Source organism: Lepus europaeus, chromosome 10, assembly GCF_033115175.1.
Source record: "Lepus europaeus isolate LE1 chromosome 10, mLepTim1.pri, whole genome shotgun sequence".
In the NCBI taxonomy this organism is placed as follows: domain Eukaryota; kingdom Metazoa; phylum Chordata; class Mammalia; order Lagomorpha; family Leporidae; genus Lepus; species Lepus europaeus.
In genome coordinates this window covers 6,677,311-6,684,885 of record NC_084836.1, presented here as the reverse complement: position 1 = coordinate 6,684,885, position 7,575 = coordinate 6,677,311, and positions in this window count along the sequence as shown.

Here is a 7,575-nt window from a genome sequence, read left to right as displayed (position 1 = left end):
CTCTCTCCCCTCTCCCCTCTCCCCTCTCCCCTCTCCCCTCTCCCCTCTCCCCTCTCCCCTCTCCCCTCTCCCCTCTCCCCTCTCCCCTCTCCCCTCTCCCCTCTCCCCTCTCTCCTCTCTCCTCTTTCCTCTCTCCTTGTCAAATAAATGAAAGTAAACTTAAGAATTCTAAAAGAAAACTCATAAGGCAATCGAAGCAAGTGGCAGGTACCCATCGGAGAGCAGGTAATTGCACGAGACCACACACACGGTCTCCACGGAGTGCTGAGCCTTACCAGGGCGACTCATAAAGACCTTGTCGCAACGTGAGAGACCGCTGCTGCCGCAACATGAGCAGAAAAAGCAGAACTGGAAATTTCATGTGCTATGATTATTTCACACAGGCCTTGCACCCAGGAGACACTCAATAAACGGTAGAAACTAGCATTAATTTTTTTTTTTTTTTGAGAGAGAGAAGGAGAGATTTCCCATCTTTTTTTTTTTTTTCCACTCCCCAAATGTCCATCATGGCTGGGGCTGGGCTAGGGATGAGGTCGGGAGCTCAGCCCTCAATCCAGGGCTCCCACTTGGGCGGCAGGAGCCAGCCACGCTGCCTCCCAGCCCAGGGTCTGCTGGAGCTGGGAAGGAACCAGACACCTGCTCAGGAACATGGATGTCTTGACTTCCAGGCCAAGTGCACACCATTATTAATTAGTTGTTTATTCGATAAGGTGTGTTTTTAAGGTAAATATTTAACATTTTAAAACCTGGTGGTGATATTAAACCAACAACTTAATGCAAAATGGAATAGAAAACTGGACAGAGGGTATGAACAGACAGTTTTTGTTTTTAAAGATTTATTTATTTATTTGAAAGTCAGAGTTGCACAGAGAGAGGAGAGGCAGAGAGAGAGAGAAAGAGATCTCCCATCCGCTGGTTCACTCCCCAACTGGCCGCAATGGCCCAGCTGTGCCAATCTGAAGCCAGGAGCCAGGAGCCTCCTCTGGGTCTCCCATGTAGGTGCAGGGGCCCAAGGACTTGGGCCATCTTCTACTGCTTTCCTAAGCCATAGCAGAGAGCTGGATCAGAAGTGGAGCAGCTGGGTCTTGAACCGGTGCCCATATGTGATGCCGGTGCTTCAGGCCAGGGTGTTAACCCGCTGCACCACAGCGCTGGCCCCGAACAGACAATTCTAATGAGCAGAAATACAAAAAAATCACACAAATAAAAAAAAAAGTTCACCTGCTCCATAATAATAGCAAGGTGAGTTATAATTCGCCAGGTCTATCAGATTGGCCGAGTCTGCAGATTTGACATCACTGTGTGCGAGAGTAGGGAAACATGTCTCTCGCACCTTGCCTATGAGACTATCAAATGGCACTTGTGGCTAGCAGCTTGACAATGTCTACTGAGTTTAAAATAGTTGTGGTGCATCGAGTTAAGCTGCTGTTTGGGACATTTGCATTCCCTATCAGAATGCCAGTTTGAGACCCGGCTGCTCCACTTCTCATCCAGCTCCCTGCCAATGTGCCTGGGGAGCAACAGATGATGACTAAAGTGGGAGACCAGGGTGGAATTCCTGGCTCCTGGCTTCAGCTTGGCTGGGCCCTGGCTGTTGCCAGCATTTGGGGAAATGAACCAGTGGATGGGAAATCTCTGTCACTCTTTCAAATGGATGAATAAATAAATCTTTAAATAAAATGGATGTGCCTTGAGCCACTAATTCTGCTTCTGGGAATTAATCCTACACAAAATAATGTGAGAAAGTCTATTATTACAGCACTGTTGTAATATCAGATGATTGCAAGGGATCTAACCATCCGCTCTCCGGGACTCGTTTCAGTACCCACAGAGGAGCTCGCTGTAGCCTCTCCAGACAGTGGGGCCGGGGGCTGAATGTTTTAACCAGCACTCGTCACGGCGTGTCCACAAGGAGAGCACTCGGGAAGAACCGGAAAGGCACCCAGAAGTCTCCGCGGTGGACCTGGGCCAAGGTGGGACAGGGTGTGGGGAACTAAGAGAAGGGGCGTCTCTGCATTTGGTTGTTGATTTTTTTTTTCTTTTCTTTTCTTTTCTTTCTTTTTTTTTTTTTTTTTTTTTTTTTTTGACAGGCAGAGTGGACAGTGAGAGAGAGAGACAGAGAGAAAGGTCTTCCTTTGCCGTTGGTTCACCCTCCAATGGCTGCTGCGGCCGGCGCACCGCGCTGATCCCGAGGCAGGAGCCAGGTGCTTCTCCTGGTCTCCCATGCGGGTGCAGGGCCCAAGCACTTGGGCCATCCTCCACTGCCTTCCCGGGCCACAGCAGAGAGCTGGACTGGAAGAGGGGCAACCGGGACAGAACCGGTGCCCTGACCGGGACTAGAACCCAGTGTGCCGGCGCCGCAAGGCGGAGGATTAGCCTAGTGAGCCGCGGCGCAGGCCATTGGTTGTTGATTTTTAAGGATTTGCTGGGTCCCCGCAGAGGCCAGCCAGGAAAGACGAGGTCCGGGACAAGGTGTACAACTCCAGAAGCAAAGTTGGATGGCAGCTGGGGATACATCCTGGGGCTTCGCTTCATACCGCAGTGCTGAGCCTTGGGGGCGTGGTCCAGGAAAACTCTGGCAAACCCCAGCCCTGTGCACACTGTGCCCTCTCCTGTATCTGCATACCCACGCTCAAGTTTGAGAGATTAGTAACAACAGCTGATAATAAAATAGAAAACTTTGAACAGTGTGCCTGATGAAATCTATTTAAAACTTTATTTCTGCTATTTTCCATTCAACATTGTGAGACTGGTCGGCTGCATGACCTAAGTGGAGGAAGGGGAAGCCAGGAATTTGTACAGAGGGGACCGCTGTGCAAACTCTCTGTCCCTTTTGAATCTCATAGCTTTTGTGCATTTTGCAAATTCAGAAACTAACTAAAGGGTGGATTTGGCACAGCAGCCAACCTGCCCCTCGGAACGCCCACGTCCCTGGGACTGAGTGCCTGGGAGGTGGCTCACGGACGGGGTCCCTGCCACCCAGGCGGCAGTCCTGGTGGGAGTTTCTGGCTTCTGGCATGGGCGTGGCCCAGCCCTGGCTGCTATAGGCATTTGGGGAGTGATCCAGTGGATAGAAGATCTCTCTCTCTCTCTCTCTCTCTCCATCTCTCATTCTGCCTTTCAAAAATAAAGTAAATAAACTTCAAAAAATAAATAAATACTGTCTTTAATTTTAAAAAGATACAAAAATGTAATCAGTATTATTTTTAAAGTGAATAAAGTTGTGGACCTGTATAAGGTTTCTTTTTCTTCATTTCTTTTAAAGATTTATTTACTTATTTGAAAGGCAGAATTAGAGCTTCCATCCATTGGAGTAGTCCCCACATAGGTGCAACTTCCAAGGCTGAGCTAGGCCAAAACCAGGAGCCTGGAATTCCATCCCGGTCTCCCACTTGGGTAACAGGGGCGCAAGTACTCAGGCCATCTGCTGCTGCTTTCCCAAGTGTGTTAGCAGGGAGCTGGATTGGAAGTGGAGCAGCTGGGACTCAAACAGGTGCTCATATGGGATGCTGGCATCACAGGCATCGGCCTAACCAACTACACCACAACGCTGGCCCAAAGTTTTTTTAAAAAATTATTTTAATATTTATTTTCATTTTATTTGAAGGGCGGACAGAGAGAAAGAATCTTCCATCTGCTGGTTCACCATCCAAATGCCTGCAATAGCTAGGGCTGGGTCAGGCAGCAGCTGGGAACCAGGAACTCCACTTGGGTCTGCAATGTGGAGATCAGGGCCCCAGTACTTGAGCCATCATTTCCTGTTCATCTCCCAGGATGTTTGTCTGTAGGAAGCTGGATTGGAAGCCGAGTAGCTGGGACAATTCGAAATGGGATGCGGGCATCGTACGTGGAGACTTGAGTTGCTATGCCAAATGTGTGCCCCTGTAATAGTTTTCTTAATTCAGTCTTGGGGAGATCACCAGGTTTGGTGGGAGGAGTGGAGGTTGTGGTCCTGGTGCTGCAACTGAGTCCATGGGCTGTGGTGATGAATTTTTCTTTCTTTTATAATTGCAAGTTGACAAATTATAATAGTATATACTTAACAGGGTGCCGTGTAATGCCATGCTGTTCGCAGTGGGAAATGATGAGGTTAGAGTAATTAACATCACCTCAAACACAGTTCCTTATTTTCTTGTGGTGAGAGCACTTGAAACTGACTCTCTTGCACATTCGAAATGGGCGGTTCCTGTTCTGGGTTCTTTCTTCATCAGCTCAGCAGTGGGATTGGATTAGGTAACCCTTCGTGTGCTTTGCACCCGGAGTTCCTTTGAAAACATTTACAATTGTTCACACACAAAAAAGATATCATTCACAAGTGATTTTTTTTTTTTAATTTTTGACAGGCAGAGTGGACAGTGAGAGAGAGAGACAGAGAGAAAGGTCTTCCTTTTGCCGTTGGTTCACCCTCCAATGGCCGCCGCGGTAGGCGCGCTGCGGCCAGCGCACCGCGCTGTTCCGATGGCAGGAGCCAGGTGCTTCTCCTGGTCTCCCATGGGGTGCAGGGCCCAAGCACTTGGGCCATCCTCCACTGCACTCCCTGGCTACAGCAGAGAGCTGGCCTGGAAGAGGGGCAACCAGGACAGAATCGGTGCCCCGACCGGGACTAGAACCCAGTGTGCCGGCGCCGCAAGGCGGAGGATTAGCCTACTGAGCCGCGGCGCCGGCCCACAAGTGATTTTTTAAGATTGTATTTATTTATTTGAGAGGCAGAGTTACAAAGGGGAGATAGAGAGAGGTCTTCCATCTGCTGGTTCACTCCCCAGATGGCCACAATGGCTGGAGCTGGGCCAGTCTGAAGCCAGGAGTTTCTTCTAGGTCTTCTATGTGGGTGCCGGGGCCCAAACCCTTGGGCCATCTTCCATTGCTTTTCCAGGCCATTAGCAAGGAGCTGGATCAGAAGAGAAGCAGCCAGGACATGAACCAGCACCTATATGGGACTCCTGTGCCACAGGGGGAGGCTTAGCCCACCACACCACAGCGTCAGCCCCACAAGTGTTTTAAAAAGTCAATGTTTTATTGCTGTCTAAGAGAAAAGGGCACACATGTACAGTGGCGGTTCTGGGGGTCACGTGAACACGCCCAGGTAAGCGGCACCTAGGCTGGAGGTAGAACACCACACGCATCTCCAGAAACTCCTTCCAGTTCTTGTCACCCAGGCCCCGAATCCTGGCCCCAGCACCCTAAATCAGTTGTGTTTGCGTTTGCACTTTTGTTTCCAGCCTTGTGGAGCTGTGAGCGCGTGGCCACCTGTTTGTTTCCATGCCCCCATGGATTCTTCTGCCCTCACGGATCTAAAGGCAAAGTAGCCACTCACGCAGTTCATCCCTCCTCTGCCTGTTAGGATATTAGAGGGAAAACGCCGTTACAGACCTTTCTAAGCAATCACACAGGAACCAAGCAGACACGTGCACACACTGCCTGGAACACACTCTCACAGACAGAAGTCTGCAGCTCGCCCCAGGCTCACGCTGCCCCGCCCACGTCTGCCCGTCCTCTGCCCAGTGGCTGAAGCTGCAGGCGGGGCCAGCCCGTGGGTGCCGGGCTCGGGGAGTGTGTTGTGGGCATTAGTGGGAGCTGTGGGATTACGTGGCTTCCTGGTCATTTGCAGTGAACGCAGAGGCAAGACCAGTGGGCATGCACAGGCCTAATGGCGGCGGGGGAGGGGGGAGACCCTTGATTTGGTCCCCACATCCCGTAGTGGGTGAACCTGGGGTTTTATTCCAGGCCCTCTCTGCCGGCTCCCAGCTTAACTTCAGCAGCAACTGGAGCCACAATGCCTGCTGATTCAAGGAGGCTTTTGCCTTGCAAGACTTGGAAGCCAGATTCAAAGCCGCCCCTGGGGCTGAGTGGAGGGGACCGGGTAGGGCTTGAGCCCCTGCTGGCTCCTCCCCCTCAGGGCTGCTTGGAGGAACAGCCACTGGCCACACTGCCCGTCCAGTGCCCTCAGTGATTTATGACCTGGTGGGGCCCAGCTGTTGGCCATGGCCATGGCAGCTGCTCAGGGTTAAGGTTGCCGACAGGAGGGACACAAGTCACACGATGGCCCCAGTGCAGTTGTTCTCTCTCAGGGTCTAGAGGGCGATCATGTTGCCAAGCTGGGAGCCCGCATGAGCCAAGCGGGGAGGGTAAGGGTTCCCTCCTGTGCCCCACCATACTCACACCTACCCCCTCCGGCTTCCCCCCAGTCTGAACCCTCTGGGGGCCCAGTGGTGCCTGACTCTCTGTTTAGAAGACTTGGCCCTGCCCTGCAGGAACATGTGGGCTAGAGGGCTGCTCTCCCATTGCCCCGTGGTGTTACCTGATTGCCAGCAACCAAGGACGTGCATCAGTGCAAGGGCTGAGAGAGGAAGAGAACACCCGGCCCTCCGGAGCCCTCGCCGTGCACCAGGCCCTGTCAAATGCTTTACTTGCATTTTCTCTCCAGTCCTTGCTCTAAGCCTGCGGGTAGATTTTACCAGTATTCACCTATCCCTCTTGGAAATGGAGGTTCAGAGCGGTTGAGGAGACTGACCAAGGCCACACAGCCATCCATGCCTGTCTCTGGAGCCGAAGTTTTAACACTGAAGGGCCTGCAGCAAGTGTGTTTGCATAGGCTACGGGATTCCATCAACCCGTGGGCTTCTCTTTGTTAAAAAAAAATTATTTATTTGAAAGGAGAGTTACAGAAAGACAGAGAGAGACAGAGATCTTCCATCCACTAGTTCACTCTTCAAGTGGCCACAATGGCCAGGGCCGAGCCAGGCCAAACCAGCAGCCAGGAGCTTCTTCCAGGTCTCCCATGTGGGTGGCAGGGGCCCAAGCACTTGGGCCATCTTTCACTGCTTTCCCAGGTGCGTCAGCAGGGAGCTGGATCGGAAGTGGAGCAGCTGGACATGAACAGGCGCCCACAGGGGATGCTGGTGCTGTGGCGATCGGTTCCTTTTCTGAAGTCACCCAGGCGGTGAGTGGTGGAGTTTAGACTGTGCCTGTGTGCTCTGGGCTCTGCTTCAGCTCAGCTGCACTCTACCGCTGCCGGAGGCTTCCAGGGGACCCACCTCCCTTTCTGCCCGTGGTGCAGGAAGCCTGGGGTTGGCCCTGTGTCCTGCCGGCACCCCCTGCTCTTCCAGCTGACTTTGGCACACCCCCCCACACACACCTCACATGGCCTCAGCAACCCACGTTCTCGCGGGCTTCTCATGCCCCATGGATTGTTCCTGTTCAGCCGCCTCTCCAGAGACCCCCTCCTTCTTCTCTCTCCAAGGTCAAGGACCTCAGGACTTGACCCTGAACCCACTGACGTCTCTGTATCTTTGTGGTGACCCCCCACTCACCCCCATATGTGGACTGTGACAACTCACTTCTGTCCAGCCTCTTCTCAAAGAGGGACCCACCCAAGTGTCCCCTTGACTTTATTTTTCAGCTTATTTGTTTATTTTATCGGAGAGTGAGCTCCCATTCGCTGGCTGGTTCACTCCCCAGATACCCTCAGTGGCTGGGGCTGAAGCCAGGAGCCGAGGAGCAGTCCTGGTCTCCTGTGTTGAGCCGTCATCTGCTCCCTTGACATTTTAGGCAACTTTATTGGGTGTGATTCACAGA